This window comes from Heterocephalus glaber, unplaced genomic scaffold (assembly GCF_053883595.1).
Source record: "Heterocephalus glaber isolate CG9 unplaced genomic scaffold, H.glaber_assembly_v1.0 deba00001608, whole genome shotgun sequence".
Lineage (NCBI taxonomy): Eukaryota > Metazoa > Chordata > Mammalia > Rodentia > Bathyergidae > Heterocephalus > Heterocephalus glaber.
The window spans coordinates 11965041-11987214 of NW_028258379.1; the positions used below are offsets into that span (position 1 = coordinate 11965041).

At 36.4% G+C, this 22174-nt stretch overlaps 1 protein-coding gene across 19 annotated transcripts in view; it reads left to right on the forward strand.

The window, feature by feature from the left end:
• The window catches only part of Sipa1l1 (signal induced proliferation associated 1 like 1), a 383338-nt gene that overhangs the window by 111934 nt on the left and 249230 nt on the right, over positions 1 to 22174 (forward strand). For 12 of the 19 annotated variants that reach the window (XM_087195342.1, XM_087195343.1, XM_087195340.1 and 9 more), the window contains one exon: positions 6149 to 6200. The exons of the other annotated variants lie outside the window; for them this stretch is intronic. The gene's annotated coding sequence lies outside the window, so the exon portion shown is untranslated. Of the gene's footprint in view, positions 1 to 6148; positions 6201 to 22174 lie in introns of those variants that run through there. 19 annotated transcript variants of the gene reach the window in all.

The following is a 22174-nucleotide window of genomic DNA, read 5'->3' on the forward strand; positions in this document are numbered from 1 at the left end:
GAATTTGGGAGTATTGCTTCCCTTTCAATTTCATGGAAGAGTTTAAACAGTAGTGGCAGCAGTTCCTCTTTAAATGTCTTGTAGAATTCAGCAGTGAAGCCATCAGGGCCCAGGCTTTTCTTAGTTGATAAGTTTTTAATTACATTTTCAATTTCATTGGTTGATATTGGGCTGTTCAGAATTTTTAGGTCTTCTTCGTTCAGTTTTGGTAATTGATACGTATCTTGGAATCAGTCCATTTCTTCTGTGTTTTTCAACTTATTGGTGTATAGGTTCTCGAAGCGCAGGTATTGATGATCTTCTGGATTTCTGCTGGGTCTGTTGTAATTTCACCCTTTTCATTGCTAATTGCATGGATTTGGGCCTTTTCTTTCCTTTTTCTGACAAGGTTGGCTAAAGGTTTGTCAATTTTGTTGATTCTTTGGAAGAACCAACTCCTGGCTTCATTGATTTTTTTGTATTGTTCTCTTAGTCTCCATTGCATTGATTTCTCCTCTGATCTTTATAATTTCCTCCCTTGTATGAGCTTTGGGGTTGTCCTGCTCTTCTTTTTCTAGAAGCTTGAGGTTCAGCATCAGGTTGTTTAATTGGGCTCGTTCTGTTTTCCTAATATGCATATTCACTGCTATGAATTTCCCTCGTAAGACTGCTTTCATTGTGTCCCATAGATTCCGGTATGTTGTATTGTCATTGTCACTTAATTGAAGGAACTGTCTGATTTCTTCTTTAATTTCCTCTGTGACCCATTGGTTATTCAGAAGTGTGTTGTTCAATTTCCACGTGTTTATGAAATTTTTTGAGTTTCTTTTCCTATGGATCTCCAATTTCATTGCACTATGGTCTGATAATATACAGGGGATAACTTCAATTCCTTTATACTTACTTAAACATGTTCTATGTGTGAGTATGTGGTCTGTTTTTGAGAATGACCCATGTGCAACTGAGAAGAATGTGTATTCTGATTTTGTGGGGTGGAAGACTCTGTAAACATCTGTTAAGTTCATTTCTTCAAGAGTTCGATCGAGTTCTAGTATTTCATTACTTATATTTAGTCTAGTTGATCTATCTATTTGTGACAGTGGGGTGTTGAGGTCCCCCACTACAATTGTTTTAGTGCATATATTACTTTTCATGTTCCTTAGTATTTGTTTTATATAGTTGGGTGCACTAGTGTTTGGTGCATAGATATTTATGATTGTCATCTCTTCCTCTTGGATTGTTCCCTTTACAAGGATGTAGTGTCCTTCTTCGTCTCTCTTAATCAGTGTTGGTTTGAAACCTGCTTGATCTGCAAAGAGGATAGCTACTCCTGTTTTTTTTGGGTTCCTGTCACATGGAGTATTGTTTTCCACCCTTTAACTTTCAGTCTGTGAGTTTCCTTTTGAATTAAGTGTGTTTCTTGTATGCAGCATATTGTTGGATTTTGCTTCTTGACCCATTCTGCCAGTCTATTTCTTTTGATTGATGAATTGAGACCATTAACGTTGATGGTTATAACTGAAATGTATTGACTTGTCATTGCCATGACTTTTTCTTTTTGCTGCATTCTCCCCCTTTACATTCAATTTCTTGTCATGCCCAATGAATTCATTCTGCTGGGCTTCCTGGGGTTGTGATCCTCGATGTCTGTTCCTAGTATATTGTGTAAAATTCTTTGGAGTGCTTGTTTGGTATTCACGAAGTTCCTAAGGTGCTCTTTGTCATGAAAGTATCTTATTTCTCCATCCATTTTGAAAAACAGTTTTGCAGGGTACATCAATCTGGGTTGGAGGCTGTTTTCTTTTAGGGCTTGGAATATGTCACTCCAAGCTCTTTTTGCCTTGAGGGTTTGTGTTGAGAAGTCTACTGTGATTGTGATGGGCTTTCCTTTGTATGTGATTTGTTTCTTTTCTCTAACTGCTTGTAGAACTTTGTTCTTCTGTTGAGTTTCTGGAATCTTAACAATTATATGCCTATGTGTAGATTTTTTTTTGATCAAGGCTGTTTGGAGTCCTATATGCCTCACTTATCTGTATGTCAAGCTCTTTTCCCCTGCTTGGGAAGTTTTCTGCCATTATTTCTGTGAAGAGATTTTTTATGTCATCTCCACTCTATCCTGTTTCTTCACTGAGCCCAATCAGTCTTATGTTGTTCTTGTTTGCATCATCTAGCAGCTGCTGGATTGATTTCTCATGTTCCCTTATAATTTTGAAGCAATTTTTCTTTTCCTACTCACTAATTGCAATCTTATCTTCTATATCTGAAATTCTGTCCTCACATCTGCTGTGTAGAGTTTCAATGGAGTTTTTCCTGTCCTGGAAATGTATTTGCATCTGTTTTATGGATTCCATTTGTTTCTTATGTTGGGATTCCATTATGTTCCTGAGCTCCTCTCTAGATTTATTAATCATGTCTTGCACTAGGGGCACAATTTCTCCTGTTATCTGAGAAATTATTTCTGATTTCATTTTTTCCAGATCCCCTTTTGTTGCCACTTCAGTGGGTCCAGGTGGTTGAGTATCAGAGTGTTCCATATCATTTTGCTTTGGGGTTGCTGTAGGTCATCTGGAAGTCTGGTTTTGAGACTTATTTACGTGTTTTCTCATTTCGACTGTGGCTGGGGGCTGTTAGCGGCTGCACAGATTACTTCCTCTGAGCTGGGAGAGGTGGAACAGGGGCCGCGAGCAGCGATAGGGATGGTGACCCAAAAGCCCTTTCCTGTGGACTCGGAGCAGCAGGAGCGATGGTGACTGGGATGCCCCTTCCTCTGGACCAGGAGCAGTGGGACGGTGGCTCAGAAGCCCCTACCTCTGGGCTGGGAGCAGCAGGACTCAGTACCTTGGTCTGGTGGTCTGGTGACCTCTGCGTCTTTGTAGTGTGGAACTGGGTGGCTGCCTGTCTGCAGCGGGTTGATTCAGCGTCTTCTGTGTGACTCGGGACCTCGGTAGGGCATGCACAGACCTGCCTGTCTGCAGCGGGCTGATTTCGGCGTCTTTTTGTGTCATTTTGTCTCTAAAAATATTTAGCCTCTTAAAAAGTTCCATTTGATAATTTTGCAGTCCAATATCTAGTGTGAAGGAGGTAATTGATATGATATACACAATACCTTTGTGGTATTCTGTTATTTTTTCTATTTTTTTATAAGGGAGTAATTTTTTAGGGTAATCAATACATACATTTTTGAGAAGTGGTAACATTTAATCATTGATAAAGAAATTTACCTTTTTATGCTTGTTTGTAGTTCCTTGCAGTCCTTCTGATGGGACTTTTGAATGAGCATAAAATTGGTTTTCAGATGGAAGCCACGTAGCAGGTTGAAGCAAAAGATGTTGCTGATGTTTAATGTACTTGACATGCCTTATGCAATAAGAAGTTAGGGAAATCAACCAAATGCTTGCAGAAGCCCTTCTGTTACTCTCTTGTCTTGACTGAAGACTTTTTGTTAATGATCATGAGCTTGTTATGCTAAGTAGGTTAGGCAGAGAGTGATTTCTACTGTGTAGAATTTAGACTTTTAAGGCCCAACTGAACTCCAAATAGTAAATGGCAGTGTATATGCACTATAGTTGCAACAGCCTTTTCTGAGGGAATGTCAGCAGGGACAACTTCTCTTACAGAGGTGCCACATTGTGTCACTGGGAACCCAGCCTCATCTTCCTGTTTGCAGGAAATAAGTCGCTGGAGAATCCCTCCATCCACAGGCCTTGGTTTACATCCCTTGGGACCTGCAGAGGCAGGAGGGAGAAGAGCCTAAAATTGTATACATTATCTCTTGGGCCCATAGGAGATAAATACTCTCATGGATATGTTTTTCTTTAGTTTTCAGTTCCTGTCTAAGGAATTCTATATTATAGTTTTTGAAACAAAGTAAAACAAGACATTTATGAAGGTGTTAGAATGTTTTATATTTTTTATCTTTAAATACTCAATATGGTGTCTAGTTTCACATACACTTAGTGAATATACTGTATTAGAGACAGAGTCAGCCAGTTGATGCTCCTGAAAGTAATACTCATTGCCAGTGCCCAGAGTCTTTACAAATAGTGTAGAGCTACTGCCCTTCCCAGCTTTCTGTGGACACAAAGAACAACTTCATTTACTTCAATAGAACCAGGATAAAATTCTCATCAAATTAGCATTCACTTGGAAAAAATAATAGTGTGCTATTCAGTCATTTTCCTTAGGGATATAGGAGAACGTTTTAAAATCAGAGTAACTTAAGAAGAAAAAGTAGGAAGTTTCTAGATCTCCTGATTTGTGGTTCTTAGAATAGGGAATGAATATCCATCAGATTGCTCAGTGCCAGAATCTGTTTCCCATCATCTGTTTCCAAGTCAATAATTCCTTCACTTATCCTGGGAGACTGGTTGTGCGTTAATTTTTGCAAATAGTCTGTGTTCTTAACATGACTGTGAGAAACAAAGACTGTCCTCTTTTCCTTTGGTTTTGGGGAAATCGTGTTGACAGTAGACATCTTTGAGCCAGGCCTGGGAGTAATATCCTGCTCACTCCCTTATCTGTACTTGGGGAACATAGTAGACTCTCTAGACTTCGCCGCTATATACTGTTGAGTTGGAGTTTTTGTATTATTATCATGTGAGAGAATTGTGCATTAATGACTTGGGGCTTTGGAGATTATGATGAAGCTGATCATGTCCTGGCTACTAACAATGTTTGGCATGGGGAGCTACTGGCACTTGTTCTGGCCCTGTAAGATCCAGTTTCTAAAATGGAAAGATACCTCCATCTCAGGACCTGGAGGTAGAAGGCTGAGCAAAAGCTAGTAAGTGCCAAGTTTACATATAAAATATTTGCAATATGAACTTTTAAAATGGGCACATATTATTTTGGAGAGGGAAAACATGTTCATATAAAATAATTGCAGTGGATGGAAGATAACATACAACCTAATTGCTTCATTAACAGTTTTTATCAAAGGTTACAAAGAAAATTTATTTAGTGAGCTGAAAATTCGAGAAGAAACATTAGGCTGATTCGTGATTAGAAGAAAGAAGGAAAAGAACAACTCAAAATTGTGACCTCCTGCTTATTGTCTCATGTGTAGAGGTTTCTCAGTTGTCTGAAGCCATGGTGAGCGTCCAGGTGTTTACTCCATATATTAAGGAAGATAAGCAGTTTTCTCATGTCTCTTCTTGTCTTGAGGAAAGTTACTAACTTCATTCTCTTTACCTACACTGATCACTCTTTCTTTCTTGGGAATTGATTTTGAAACAAGGCCTGATTTTAGCCTGGCAGAATCTGTCTGTACTCAGATGTGAATGGGAAGTGATTGGACAGTCTTCTCAGATTGATTGTATAAGTGGTTAACTATTTAAGTGCATGTGTACTATTTGAAAATGAGCATTTGGTGTTAATATCTCTTAGTATAATTATCTCTCAATTGTGAAACACTGTGATTTGTGTAAATATATCTCCAACTTTTTTTGATTATAAGTTAGTTGACAGATATTATCTGAAGTATTATTGCAAAATACATTTTCTCTTCTGGTAATTGTAGTCATTGTTCAAAATAAAATAATATAGATATTACATAACAGAATTTCTAATTACTACCAAATCCTTTTCCATACCTTTTGTTTAAACCTCCTCACATACTGGTTAAGTAATAGAAACCAATTTTAAGTAATTTGGAAAATAGAAAGTAACAAAAATATAACTCATTTGTTTTTAATATTAATATTTTATGTTTTATGCTTTTTCTATGCATGTTTATATTTGGAAGGGGGCTATTGAAACAAAGTCTTGTTATGTAGTTCAGGCTGACCTTGAACTCACTATGTAGACCAGGCTGGCTTTGAACTAACAACAGTTCTCCTGCCTCAGGCTCTCAAGGGCCAAGATTACAGGTATGCACCATCATATCTGGGTGAATGTTTGTATTTTCTAATAGCAGAATTGGAACCATGTATATACGTTGTGTTTTCTCCTTTTTATGTTTAGCATACTTTTATGAATATTTTCCATTTCATTTAAATAATTTTTAGAAATACCATTTCCAAATGCTCGATAATGCTACATCTTATATGAAGTTGTCTAATCATGTATTACAAATAGTTACAGTGGATTTTTTGGATCATTTTTATGTGAATGCTGATTATTTTCTTAGGATAATTGTAAAACTATTGCCTTTTCTGCCCATCCCTTGCAGAAAAAGAGGAATGGCTTCTGCTCAGAAAATCTCAAAGGACAGGAGTTTGCAGGTCTGTGATCTTATAACACTAAGCAGACAATTAAAATAGTTCCAGATGCTTTTGTGTATGTATGCTTGAAGTTGTAAAAGTCTGAATTGGAAACTTTTCTGTTAACTTTTACATTACCATTGTAGTGAAAGGAAGTTTCCTAGGACATAATAAAGAATAAAGCTTCTGAATCGCTTTATTGAAATGTTTCTAGCCTAAATAAATGGCCATTCAGATCTGCTGTGCTGTATTTGTTTTGATGCCCCAAACTAGCTTGTGGTGGTGTGAGGTACTTGGGTTTCTCAGCTCACTTCAGGTTACCTTTGAAAAATGGTGGCAAGTACTTTGCTCGAACTTCAGATTAATTCTGCCAGTCAGGCGGCCAGCTATATTATTTGGTGTCACTACCTAGTGAGTAGTTTATCATGGTTTCACTTTTTAATCTAGCCACTATGGATTTTTAAAAAACATATACCAATGTCTAGGCATGGTGGTGGTACATGCCTGTAATCCCAGCATTCTGGCAGGCTGAGGCAGAAGGATTACAAATTGTGCTCAGCCTGGGCAACTTGGTGACTTAGTGAGACTCAGTTTCAAAATTAAAAAAAAAAAAGAGAGACTAGAGGTGTAGCTTGGTGTGAAGATTCCCAGTACCACAAAAACAAAAAATCCCCACAAAACTGCTGATTTTTTTGTTAGAGTGCCATCTAGAATGTTCTCTTAATGTTAATGGTTATTTGATACACTGTTGAAAATCAGTTATTTTCTAAGTCTTATGGTGACCCTCTGGTCAGTGCCAATGTTTGACTTTCATTTAGTGTTCTGTGACTAGCAGGGTAGTTTCTTATGGCCTTATAAGAAAGGTGATGGTGCAGGTGGGAATCATCGTCATTTTATGGTTGAGGAGTCCCTGGGAATTTGTCTCATGCCCCTTTGGCTATTATAAGGCAGCTACCATTCTTCTTTAAGTGTTCTTTATTACATACTTTTTCTCTACATCTTCATCATTCTTTTGGTTGCCTTTCCAGTGGTAATAATATCAACCACACCAGTGATTATAATAAGAGCTGACTGTTACTGACCAATTGTCATGTGCTTTCTAAGCACTTTGTATGCATTGACCTTCACCTCAACCTGAGGGAGTAGATATTTTCCTTCTTTTAGAGTTAAAGAATCGGAGACCCAGAGAGGATAAATAAATTGCCAAAGGTTTGTAACATTTGTATCACAGGGTAATCAAGACTCTTAAATGAAATATCCAAACAAATACTATCCTTTCAGTAAATGATATTTGGTTCTAATGATTAGAGCACATACCCGGTTTTAATTTCTGCTTACATGTTGTCACTGCTGTGAGCCAGCAAGCTTACTGAGGGAAGTGACTGTGCTTGCTGTCGCCTCAGGTCCTGGTACAGAGTTGGTACTGTGTTGCTGTTACTGTTGAGGAAGCCACTGAATGAATATATGTGTGGCTGTGTTCTGGGGTTTAGGCTTTGATATCAGTTATGCGCTCTAGTACTTTAGTTACCTGGTTAATCAAATCACCTGCCTAGATTAACTGTCTATTGGTGGTGTTCTCTACTGATAGAGGCCCATACTGTGGCCATACTACTCCCATCCTGGAGGGCTCTTCCTGCATCATGTCTGAGGCATGACTGCCATGGGGCACTTACATGCTACCATGGTCTGGAGTACTGAGGCACTGGCCTGCTACCATGGTCTTGGGGTAACTGTAGCCACTGGAATTCTGTATTGTGAAGACCCCCTGACTTTTAGAAGAAGCAGAACATAAATTTTCAAGTTGGGATAAAGAAAGCATTTTTGTAATTGGCTAACTTGGGATTTGGGAAAGTTAAAGGTGTTTTTTAATTAGGATGTTCTGTTTCTTTGAGTCAAAAGAGTCTTCCTGCTAGCCTACATTTAAAATCTAATTGTTAAAGAAAATATGGCAATGGTATAAATGTAGCTGTTTATTCTCTTCATTTTCTCTAGTTGGAAGTTAGGGTGGAAGGATAAGGTTATTACTATCAGAGGATGTTTGGTCTTTAAGTCAGCCTACTTCTCCAGGAGGGTTTCTGGTTGATGCGGGACTATGGGCGACCTTTATAGTAGCTGACGCCAAAGGGCCACCTAAAGGCTGCTGCTGTTTTGATCTAGAGAGTTCCTCTTTGGCTTGCTAAGGCCCTGATTTAAATTACTTAATTGGCAAGATTACTTTGAAAGAAGGGATCAGGAAATTTATGTTTTGTTTTGTTTTTGTTTTTGTTTTTGTTTTTTTTGAGGCAGGATCTCCCCTTGTAGTTCAGGCTGGCCCTGAACTCACAATGTTCCCTAGGCTGGCCTTAAGCTGGAGGTGATCCTCCTGCCGGAGCCTCCTGAGTGCTGGGATTACAGGCGTGTGACACCATCCCTGGCAGGGATCAGGAAATTTCGATTCTAGTTGTGGTTACAATTCTCTTGTTCCTGCAGATGGCTTTAGTGGCTGGGAGAGTAAACCAGATTTGGCTTTTGTTTTCTCTCTGAACCAATGAAATGACTTTAGTCTCTTGGAAAGGGTAATTGAGCTAATGGGCAAAGTTCCACTTGGTGAGTAATTTACTCCTGAGCTCCTGGGGACCTGAATTCACCTTTTCACTTTTCGGGTTCTTAGAATGTAGCTAGTAATGGTCCTTACTTTCGTTCAGATAATAGGACATCTGGAAGTCATGGTGACTTAAACAGAAAACCATGAAATATTGATATATTCAGTTTTACCTTATGAAATAAGCATGATTTTACTTGCAGAAAATGACCATAGTCACATGTGTGTGATGTAAAATCATAAGCACATGCTCAGATCTGGAGGTGAAGAGCTGGCACTACCTCAGCTAAGCATCATTTCTACTTTTAGGAGCAGTTTCCTGCTACTGTTCTTATTTATTCTGCTGCATGTGTTTAGTTGGTATTTGCTAGCAGACATACTATGGTAGAGGCTAGAAGGTTGAGGGAAAATATATGGGAGAAAAATCTTAAAACTGTGAAAATTCTCTCTGCTAGTTTAATACGTTCTTTGAATCAAGATGTCAGTTGTTTTTTATTTTTTGACAAGGATTGTATTTTTCTCAGATCTTTTAGCTTATTTTGTAATCTTAAAAGTTACTTTTGTTCATTGTGATATAAGCAATAAAACCCAACAAAATGAGAATTACCTCAAATCTTGAGATACAGTGTTTTACTAAATATTCTTGTATAAATTTTCTGTACATGTATAACTTAAGTATAGGCAGAATCCTTTGGTTTTATATTCTATCATATTTCCTTTTGGAGGCTTCATTGACTTAAAAAATCATCTCTGTACTGATGTCATAGGTTTAGTTTATTTCTCAGGGTATCCATTTTTAGCTCTTGTGTTCTCTGACTTTGTAACCATTTATGTAAAATGCTCTGAAGTCTTTTTAAGAATGAGTCAAGTAAAAAACGCTCAAAAATGAGTTAATCTGGATAGACAAATTTTCCAAGTAGTTAAATACTAAGATGGCTAATGAACACTTTCTTAAACAATGATGAAAAATTTTCTAGATTTCATTACTCACTTCCTAGCATTGTTAAATCTATACTTTAACCCAAGGGAGTCTATTTATAAATAATGTCTAGTAATTTATGGGTATACCCATAAATTTAACAGTGCAACCATTAAAGTCTTCATTCTAGAAGCCAGGCATGGTGGTGCCTGCCTTTAATCCCAGCACTCAAGAGGCTAAAGCAGGAGAATCTCTGCAAATTTGAGGGTAGGCTGTGCTACATAGTGAGTTCAAGGTCAGCTGGACTACATAGTGAGAGTCTGTCTCAAAACAAAATTAAAGTCTTCATTCTAAAATATTTGAAAAATCATCAGAGAAAGTCAAAACAGTGAACCTCACACTTATTTGCAAGGCTGTTATAAAAAAGACAAAAGATAACAAATGTTTGTGGAGAAAAGGAACCCTTACATATTGTTGGTGGGAATGTATCTCTGCACACCCATTGTGAAAACCATGCGATGATAACTAAAAAAATTTAAAAATAAGCTCTGCAATGACTCAGCTGCCCCACTACCCAGTATATATCCAAAGGAATTAAAATCAGTGTATCAAAGAGTTACCTGTATTCCCTTGTTCATTATAAGCATTAACACTAATCATGATATGGAATTACCTAAATGTCCATCAACAGATGATTTGATAAAGAAACTGCGATGTATATACACAATGGACTATTATGTAGTAATAAAAAGGAAATACCGTCATTTGAAGTACATACTAAAATACTGTCATTTGCAACAACATGGATGGGACTGAAGTATACTGTTTTGTAAAGTGTACTGAAATAAGCCAGGTACAGATAGATGAGTACCCATGATTTCATTCATGTGCAGAATATTAAAATGTTGATCTCATAGAAGTTGAGAGTAGAGTGTGGCTACCAGAGACTGGGAAGAGAAGAGAGTAAGAGGGAAGGACTATTAAGTTATAGTAGTTTGTAAGAGTAAGATGTTTTGGTGTGCTGTTGCATAGTATAATGACTGCAGATAACAGTTATAACAAATATTTGAGAAGATAGATATTTTTAACCTGATTTAAGCATTACACAGTGTATGTACCGGAGCATCACATAGTGTCCTATTAATAATAGTTTTATTTATCAGCTAAAAAAGAAATGTAATAAAAAAGGAAAGCAATAGACAAGATGATAATAGAAGAGAGATCTATTATACAACGTGGTGCCTAGATGTAATAAAAATGTATTATATTATTGAATATTGCTGAGTAGGTTTTAAACATTCTCACCACAAGAAAAAAGTCTGTGAGGTAATAAATATGTTAATTAGTTAGGTGTAGCCATTCTATAATGCATACATATTTCAAAACAACATATATGCTTACATACACAATTTTTATTTTTTAATTAAACACATTTGTAAATATAAATAAAATATTTGAGAGGAGAGAAAGTGATTATGGTTTAAAAAAGGTGCATATTACAATGAATTATAGACATCAATGGCAATTTCATAAAATTCTTCCAAATATATTTATGTACTTTTTACTTGTATAAAAATATATAAATGCCTTCATTTTTCCTTGTAAGTTAACAAAGTGAAGCATGCATATAGAAAAGTACATAGATCTTAAGCATTCACCTTTGATAAGTTTTCCCAAACTTGACATATGTGTAACCAGCACTTACTAGACTATTACTCACATTCCAGAAAGACCCTTTGTGTTTTGCCCATTTCCTTACATCCCATACCACCAAAGGTAACCACTGTCCTGACCTATGTTAACACAGATTAATTTTGCCTAATTTTGAACTTTGTAAAAATGGAATAATTTAGTATGTACTGTTTGGTCTGATGTCTTTTGTTCAGTATAATGTTTGAGAACTTTATCAATCTTTTTGTATATAGGAGGTTTTTTCCCTTGAGGGGTGTGTACTATTCCATGTTGTGAATATATCATAATTTATCTACTCTACTTCTAAACATCTGATTTTTTCCCCTTTTTCTTTCATTTCTTTTCTTGGAGTTTTTGGCCATTACTAATGTTGCTCTAAGTGCCCTGATGCTTGTTTTTTCTTCTGGGGGGAGGACGTGTACATCTTTGTTGGGTACTCATACCTAGGAATGGGACTGCTAAGTTATAGAATATACATTTATTCAGATTTAGTAGACACTGCAAAGCCTTTTAAGTAGTTTACCAACTCATTGTGAGTACCAGTGTGTGAAAGTTTCAGATTTTCCATATCTTGCCCAACACTTTAGTTTTACTCTTCGATTTGTGCCATTCAGGTGGGTGTGGAGTGGTGTCCATTTTTGTATAGATTTCGTCTGTTGAAGAGTAGTGAGAATTAGCTCTTTGACTAGCACTTTGACCTAAAGTAATTTCCTCCTGGGGAATTTTTAGATTTTTATACTAATCTGTAGTAGTTTGACTTTGAATGTTTCTGTAATTGCGGAAAGTGTTATTTTTCCCCTTGACATAAAGGGTATATTGTGCAGTAAGTTCTTCAGATCTCCGGATCCAGCATTGATTGTTTTGTGTCATGTAAGTGGGGTAGTCAGTAATAGAAACAATTTATCATGCATTCCACAATTAGCAAATGTTTGAAATATTTCAAATTATCTGTCAATTTTATTGTGATTGCTTAAAGTGTTGATCAGAGAATTCAACCTAAGAAATCCAAAGCAAAGGCATTTTGGCTTTAGTACAGTAATTAATTGTCCTTAGACCAGTATTCCAAGAATGACTCATACTTTATTCAGAGTAGCTTTGATCACAAAGAAACTCAAATAAATTTAATGCAGGCAGAACATGCATTTGAGAGTTGAGTCTGACTTTTATAGCTATATGGAATAATTGTGGTACAATTGCAATTCTGGAGACTAGATCCCAGCTTTTAATACTGAACTCTTTTAACCATAAGTGAAACCAAGAGATTTGGAATTAAGGAATTATGGATCTCAAAAGAACAAGACTTCAGAGTGGAATTTCAGTCTTTCACCTTAAAATAACAGAGATGAAACTGAGCAAGTCCTATGTTCCCAGGCTTGGTGGGAGATACTGTTTACATGTTTTCTTGATCCACACTTGTGCTGGGAGCTAGGCAGTGTTATACTCATTTTATTTATGAGGAAATTGAAACTGAGAAAGATTGAAGGAGATCACATAATTGGAAGAATAGGTGGAATTTCCTTAACTCTGATTTTATGTTTATACTTACAGAGTTTTTAGAATTTTTGGTCAAGTTAAATAACTGTGACCTTTTTAGATGTTCTGGGTACCAGTCATGTTTAAAAATAGATTTACTGGGCTGGGGATTTAGCTCAGTGGTTCCGCCGCCTGCCTCGTACGTACAAGAACCTGAGTTCGATCCCTGGTACCAAAAATAAATAAATGAATAAATAAATAATAGATGTGCTAAATCTCAGATAAATGACAAATAGGGAATTATAGAGAGAAAGTTGTTGCAGGTCTATACTTTGCCAGATTGAGAAAACATTTTCAAGCAAGCGTCCAGATTAAAGATACAGTAAATGTAATGCCAGTAGGAGCTGATGAAGTTAGAGAAGTTTGTTTCCTTGCTTCAGAATTAAAAAGAGATAAAAGCATTGCTTCTTGGTGCTTATCTTGAACTCTGTAGACCCTACAGGGCCCTGTCCTAGTTAAATCAGACATAGAGCCTGTCCTCCAAGGTACCTAAGTGTTCAGGAAATCTATGATGTATAGGAAGATGACCTTAATACAAGATAGAAGGGGAATCTAGCATGAGGTAGGTACAAGCAAAGTACCACAAAAATCCTTATCAACAAAAGATGATTTTGGCCTACAGAAAAATGCTTTCTGGACAAGGTGGTCTTAGTACTGTCCTTGAAGGATGAATACAATGTAGACACTTAAAAATTGTTGTCTGGCTGAAGGCAAAGGTACTAAAGTGTTTATCCTTTTATAACTGAATAAATAATACTGATCAAACAGCTGAGTACTGTAAATAACATTTAAGCAGAAACTCATCAACAACAAAGTGGACTGGGCATGGTGATACACACCTGTATTCCCAGCTACTCAGGAGGCTCAATTGGGAGGATCTCAAATTTAAGGTCAGCTTGGGAAAATTTAAAAAGACCCTGTCTCAAATACAAAAATAAATAAGGGCCTGAGGGTGTTGATCACTGGTAGAATGCTTGCCTAGCATGCATGAGATCTGGGTTCAATCTCTGATGCTGCAACAATAACATTGTCTTGGTTATTTTTCTTGTTGCTGAGACAAAATACCCTACACCCAAAGTTAAGGAAAGGTTTATTGTAGCTCACAGTTTGTAGAGGTTTCAGTTCATAGTAGGGTGGCATGGCAGAGGGGCATCACTGAGGAGAAACAGTTCATGGCAGGCAGAAGGGAGCAAAGCAGCAAAGTAATGAGGGAGCAAGCATCAAGTGACAAGCAGTAGCCCTCTTTCTGTCCCTTCTATCCTTCCACACTGCTCACCCTTAGGATGAGTAGCATTCACACCCAGGGTGGGGCACCCTGATTCCTAGCATCACACTACAAATCAATCCCAGCATCACATCCTTAATCCCAGCATCACACACCCTAGATCCAGCCCCATCTATGATCACATAAGGCTTCGGGGAGATATCTAGATACAAGCCATAACAAACATCAGCAAAATGGTGTGTATTGTAAAACCACAGTTTTCAGGATGAAGATCAGAAAAAACATGCATCAGATGGGCCCTATTAACCCAGGCCCTCTCTACCTGGTGTTACCACAGTTAACTTTCTTTATCTGCCCTTTGGCTATGGAGGTTCACAGCCTTGTTCACACTTTTATGGGTGGTCTTTTCCTTTCAAGGATTGTCCTTGTTTCTGTATTAGTGTTGGGTAGAGCCTGGTACAGAGTAAGAACTTGCTAGATCCTTCATGAGTGAGTCTGCAAAGAAATGAGAAGAATGCCTTTTTACTAAGTCCATAGTTTTACCATGCACAGGTACTTGTTTGAATAGTTACACTGTATCCCAGGAAATCATCACAATGCACCTGCAATAAGTTGGTTTACAGGTAAGAGAAACTGTGTGTACAGTTTTATAACTGTACTTGAGAATTCTTTAGTTTTATTTTTTGCCATGGTTATATCTGTGCCATTGTTTGATCAGGTAAATGATTGTTTATAATATTTGATTTCCAAATAATTTCTTTTGCTCTTTTTCCTCCCTTATTCCTTAAATTATTTGGTTAGGAAAAAGGAAGAATTGCTTATCTCACTGCTTATATTGCTTGTTTAAAATTTAAACTCTATTGTTTTTCTTAATGCTGGTGTGACCATGAGTTAGAATTCCTAAACTAAAAATCTTTAATTGATGTGGTTTTTGTTACTGAACTTGATTCTTATAGGTTATGAACTTTTGATAATTCCAAATTCTTACTATGAAGAGTTTAAGTTAATAATAACAATAAGGGCTGGAGATGTGGCTCAGTATTAGTGTGTTTGCCTGGGATGCAGAAGGCCCGGGATTCAATCCATAGCACTGCAAAAACCAAACCAAACCCCCACAAATAATATATATACATATATATGAAATTTTTAAAACCATTTTTGAGTATTTAATTTGTATGTGGGACTTTACTAAATATTTTGCATCTAATATTTTGTTTAATCGTTATGCTCATGAGATGTTGATGGCTATTTTCCTCTTACTAATAAGGCTAAATGTGATTTCTACAAGATCACATTGTCCGTAAATGGCCGGACTGGGATTTGAACCCACATCTGTTTGCCTTCAGTGCCTGTGCCTCTATGTTAAATTTCTTGTTTTTTCCAAGCATTTGTGTGGCCTCTTCCTTCATATTTTATGGTACCATGCATTTGTGTTTTGGTTTAAAATGACATACTTCTGTTTGTCATTAATCCTTTCTCTCTGTAGAATATTTTATTGGTTTAATATCTTAGCTACTCTGATCAAAAGTCTTTGATTTACTGTGGTATTAATGTTGCATAGAAATTGTTTCTTTTTTTACTATTGAAGAGAAAAAGGAAATTATTTCACATGTGGTATCATTTTCTAAGTGGCAGTTCAGTCTAAATAGATTCTAACAGCTCTGAGACAGAACCTTAGAATTTAGATACTTTTACTAATTGTGTAAAATAGCATTTCAAGCTGCCATGTGGTATAACTGCAAAGGAATAATGTACAGATAACAAGACAACCCTTTTACACTCTGATCAGAAAGCAAAGAGAAGGATAAATCATGAGACAGTAGTACTTGCTGATCATTCATCATATGTTTAAATTTATATTTGAAAAACTTGCAATAAATGTAAAAACATCTAGGGCTGTAGAACTAGGTCAGTAGTAGATCATTTGCCTAGCATACACAAGGCCCTGGGTTCAATTACCAGCACCACAAAAAAGCAAAACAATCTGAAAAACAGTAAAAATAAATAATTTCTGTGAGTAGTCAACATCTATACATTAAAACTATGTGTTTTATGTTTTAAGATACTATAGTGCATAATTGTTTACTATATACTGGTCTACTAGCACTTGTGGGGTAGGATGCTATACTTTATGAGTAAAACTGAATAGCATGTCTATTTAGCATCAAATTTATAATTATATAAACCTATGGCTAAGGAATTATGGCTGAGCAACTTCAGTAATTATTGGTAACTGTATGCCATGTTATATTACTTTGCATCTTTATGGTATTGGCCTATTAGAGAGTTAACTTATTTTTAGACAAAACAATATTTTGAAATATGATATGAATCTAGTTTTTAAAGTAAATTATATTTTTCATCCAAACAACTGTATGTCTCATAATCTGGATAATTAAGTAAATTTGAATAAGAATTACTGCTTCCAGCATTAAATAGGGCAGAAACTTTTTTTGAAACCAACTTTAATAGAATATTAAAATGGCCATCTTAAATCTAAATTTTTTGTCAATGGAAACTTACTGGCAATGTGTACAGTGCATTTTTTAATAATTCAACCTGTACTAATACCTAATTTATATTTTTTTATTTCTCCTTCAAGTAGTCTTTCTTCTAAACAATCTAATCTCCTTCCCCAGGTATCAACCCTTAATTCTTCATAGGAGAGAATCTCCATCATTCTCTCCCTCCCTTCAACCTCCCTTCTACCCAGGCTGTTATAAATGAGTGGTAGTGATTGAACATTTCATCTGAGTTGTAAGAGTTCTTCACATATCCTACTATATTTTCCAAAAATAAGACTGGGCCTTATATTAATTTTTGCTCCAAAAGATGCACTAGGGCTTATTTTCAGGGGATGCCTTATTTTTCATGTACAACGATCTACATTTAGTCACGTACAAACATTGACATTTATTCATAAAATACAATCATGTCATCTTCTGGAACATTGTCATAACTCTCTAAACCCCAAATTCTGGCCTGAATTTCTTCAGACTCCATTTCCTATAGAACCATTGGCCCCAATCTCTCATGTCCAGCAATAGAGCTCTCCATAGTTAAATGAGCATTTCTTGTCCATGTAGCCTGCTTCTAGTACATTGAAATCATAGCTGTCAGTGATTTTTACTCCATGGATTTTTTCACCCAAGTTATGACGTTTTGTAGGCTAGGTTTCACAGTGTTTCCATTAAATCAAGTGTTAATTGAAGACATATGAGACAGAAGTGGTACCAGAAATGATGAGAGTTAAGAATAATGGTCCACACAAAAGCAATGAAAAATTGCAGACACTAAAATTCAGAAAATGTTCTTTATTTCACACAAGTGCATTAAGTATGTCCATTACAACACACATTGTATTGAATTATGAAGATTCATATTAGACACAATCACGATCATTTGTTTTCATGTGCACACATTATTTGGGTGTTATGTCTGTACTCTTAATTGGTATTTGTCAGTAAGTCTCGAGTTCATCTATTTACATCGGTGTTTAACCTCTCCTCCAAAAACATCCACTTGGGTATTTATAAATACTTAATTATAATTTATATTATCAGTTATTTTAAGTATTAATGTCAATAATATTTATCTGCATTTGTATATTAATATTATTATTTTATAATTGAGTATGTCTCTTGTATGCTGTAGCGGATGTACTAAATGTGCCCATCTGGCTGATGATCTTAATTGGGGCTTATTTTGGGGGTAGAACTTATATTATGAGCATCCTGAACAATCATTCTAAGGGTCACTTTTTGGTTATGTCTTATTTGGGGAGAAATATGGTAGATAACTGTTACCCTGTCTTGCCACCTAGGTTGTGCAGCTATTTCACCCTAGTTTGTGGTGCACATTTAGTCTTTAAAAAAGTATCATTTTATGACACAAAGTTTTTAATACCATACAATTGAATTGATCACTTTTACTGTTATAATTTTTGTTTTGTATCTACCTAACATCTTTGTCTTGAAAATAGTCACCTGCTTTCTCCTGAAAGCTTCATGCTTTTAGCTTTTATGTTAATGATCCATCTTGAATTAATTTTTTCACATACTTTATTATTGACAGTCCCTTAAAGAAGATTTTACCTCCATTTAATAAATGAGGATTTTGGAGACTTCCAAGAATTTGATACTCTATATGAATTTATGTATCTATATATCTCAATATATATATAAGTATATATAAATATAAATATAAATCTATATATCTAAATTTGATTTAGAAATTTAGATCCTTTGGGGGAATCATCAGGATGAAGGATATGTGTTAGGTCATAATCTATATACAGTGTTTTGGTCAAAACCTTTTTTGAGATATATTTCATTCATTATAAAAGTAATATTATTAACAAATGAATGTGCTTTTGGTAACTGGTTCATTTTAATAAGAAATTATGGTGGAGGGCCAGGGATTTAGCTCAGTGGTTTCACTGCCTGCCTCACAAGTGGAAGAACCCAAGTTCAATCCCTGGTACAGCAAAAAAAAAAAAAAAAAAAGAAAGAAAGAAAGAAAAATTATGGTATAAAGTACTAAACAAGGGCCTTGGTGTGCATATATGTTACCAGGTTAGAGATACTGTGTTTAATTACAAATGTTCTATGTAGCTGACCTGCTGGGAATCAAGATACACTTAATCAACATTGCCTAGGAAGTTGAAGTGAAAGAATCAGATTGATTCAGCTGTTTAACCTGGCGTAGTTAACTGTTTTAACTAGTTGTATTATAGAGCTCAACATTGCTGTCAGTTTTTAGTTCTGTCAGGGTTGAACCTTATTCCTAGAATTTGAGGTTTCTTTCCCGATATTAGTGACTGTCCTTCCCAGCCCCCACACCTGAGGCTAGAGAGAGTTCTCAGCGGTATCTGTTCTTAGGTAGATGGTGTTTGTTTAGGATGTGCTAGCCATGTGGTAACCATTATATTTCCCAAAACATTCTCATTTTTCAAGGGAGGTGAAGAAAGGTTTTCACAGTCGTGTTCTCGAGGATGAATGACAGAGAATATACCACAGTTCTTTAGTCTTCTGAATGGGAACTTCTTGTAAGTTGTTGCCAGTGTTGTTGATATAGAGAAAATTCCAATATCCTTTTAATCCAACCAATTTTGAGAGTCTCCAGTTGAGAAGGAAGGGCTCTACATATTGAATGTAAGGATGTCCAAACAGGAAAGGAAGAAGCCAGGTTTGCTACCAAAGAGCTCTTCACTTTGTGCTGTTGGTTCATTAGAATTTGTGATGAAGGGCCAGGGATTTAGCTCAGTGGTTTCGCAGCCTGCTGCACAAGCTCAAGGACCCAAGTTCGATCACCGATACCAAAAATAAAAAAGAAAAAAGAATTTGTGATGTAATTTGCCTTTTACCATGCTGCTTGCTAGGGAGACAGGGTGCCCTTTATGGTCTGAGCAAATGAGCTCAGTGCTGACTGTTGGAGGCTCCCTGCGGAGGCCCAGGCTCTGCCTCAGAGCTGGCTTTGCGCTGCCATGCGCTGAGCAGTGCGGTGCCTGTGTGGACTGCAGGGACACTGGCCAGTTCCGAGAACCGTCTCAAAGTAGAGTTCTCTCTCAGGAAGCATTAGCTTCAGTTGATAACTCTCAAAGAAACTAGGACAGTTCCCAGGCTGCTCTTTATTTGTGTAGATAAACAATAGGCATTCACAGAATCGTGCCAAAAGCAACAGTAATAAAAGTCACTGTGTTCTCATTATATCCTCTTAGCAGAGTTATATTACATTTTTAACCCAAAAATAATACCTAAAGTGCAAATTTGTACACATTGTCAGGTAAATTAAATGCTTTTTCTTAATATTTGTTGTGCTTACTGTTTGCCACTGTTTCTGACTAGAATGGATATTTATAATCTCAAGCACTTAGTTTTTAATGAAATATTTTGTATTATCCACAAGCACCAAATTTAATGGCATTATTTTTACTTGTTATTTCAGTATATTTTGATAGCTTACTCTTTCATAGTAGTTCTATTTTAATTATCGCCCCCCACCCCCTTTTTTTTTCTCTGAGACACAGTCTTGCTATGCAGTTTAGGCGGGCCTTGAACTCACTATGTAGCCCAGGCTGGCTTTGAACTCAAGACAATCCTCCTGCCTCAGCCTCCTGAGTGCTGGGATTACAGACATGTTGCACTATGCCTGGCAAATTAAGCCATAGATGTATCTATCTATCTATCTATCTATCTATCTATTTATATATTTTTTAAGCCATATATGTGTGTGTGTATATTTTTTTGGGTGGGGAGTGTACCGGGGATCAAATGCAGGATCTTGCTCTTACAAGGCAGGCACAGTGCCACTGAGCTCAATCTGGGCCCTATGCCATATTGTATGAGTGCTTTTGTTCTATGAATCAGCTTTTAATATATAGAATCCTTAATACTTTTAGGGATCTAAGGCAAACTAGCTTTGTTTTATAACTCACAGATAGGGTTTTAGAACGTATCTACCAAACCATTTTCTTGCTTATTTGGCACAACACTTCTAATTGTCATGTGAAATCAGCAGTTCCCTTCATTGCCATTTCATTGTCCAAATTTATGTCAGCATTGCTTACTGTTGCTGAGGGTTTTTTTGAGCCCACATTCATGTGTGTGGGTATTTACAAAATGCACCATTGGATCCTGCATTGTCCAAGTGAGTGTTGTCTATTTTTTATAGCTATGAAGTCATTTGGATCCAGTTGTGTTTGCTTAGCTATTTATACATTAATATATTTAAAAAGAAATTTCTTGAAGCAGCATTAATCATTCATTATTTGTTTGATCAGATGATGGCACTGGCATCTTATTGTGTAATCACAAAATAGCTAATTTTGTCATGTTTAGTGTCATGAGCAGATGCACTCCCTATAAAAGCAACATGCAAAGCTCAAATCTAAATGAATTATTTAGATGCTATAAAAATCATGTATTTGTGATTTTTAAAAATTTGCATTGTGTTTGCATTGTGTCACATTTTCAAAAATGTATGTGATTGCTGTCATGAGGAAGCAGTAAAAACTGACTCCTTATGTATTCAAGTATAATGTGTTACTTCGAGGGATAATATGATGCCTAAGGTTCAGTGCATGACTGGTACATGACTCTGGGTTCATATCTTGCCTCTACCATTATCAGCTTTGTGACCTGGTACTTTGTGACCAAGTTACTTGATGTCTCTGTACTTCAATGTCCTTCTTTGCAAAATAGTAATAATAGTGATAGTAGTATATACTTTAAAAGGATGTTAAGAGCATTATGTAAGTTAATATACATGATGTACTTAAAGCAGTGTCTGTCTTGCACATAAGATAAATGAGTAAAGATTATAGAGGGTGAGGCAGGTAGGTGTGTGTGTGTGTGTGTGTGTGTGTGTGTGTGTGTGTGTGTTAGTTATAGGAGCTTCTCATATAATAAATTTCAATTCCTTTAAAGTGGGTCTTTGATTTCCCGGTACATCAGTGATATTTGTAGGATGATGTTAATGGTTCTAGGTTCTCTGGGGGCATGCAAAAGAAACAAGAGGCATTATACTTACTTTGGAAGCTTGAGCCATATTTAAATAGGAAGCTGAATGGAGATAAACCCAAATGAAAGTGTAGCAGTGTAAAAGTGAAAAGATCTGAATCTTTTGCTGTGAAAACAGAGGGGATGAAGAAGTATAAAAGAAGAATTTTTATCTCAGAGGACAGGAGCTATAAAAACCCATCATGGAAAGTCTAGGCTTTGTGTCTATTAGAATCACATGTCTCTTCAGAAAGTAAGCTTGTTTTATGTTCCTTGTTGTCTTGCAGGGCTGCTCATTCATTTTAGATGAGCTCGAAGCCCCTGATTTTGGTTAACCAACTCACTTGTTTTCATCTGTATCCCTTGTGATTCTCCAGTAGAAACCAAGTGATCCAGCCTAGAGCTTCCTAACTTTTCAGATCATTTTCCTTTTCCCAGCCTCGGGGTGAATGCTATTCCTGGAATGCTTTGGAATGCCTCCTCTGCACTCTATCCCTCAGAGGCCACTTAGTCACCTCCAACATACCTGCTCCCATCACCCAAACC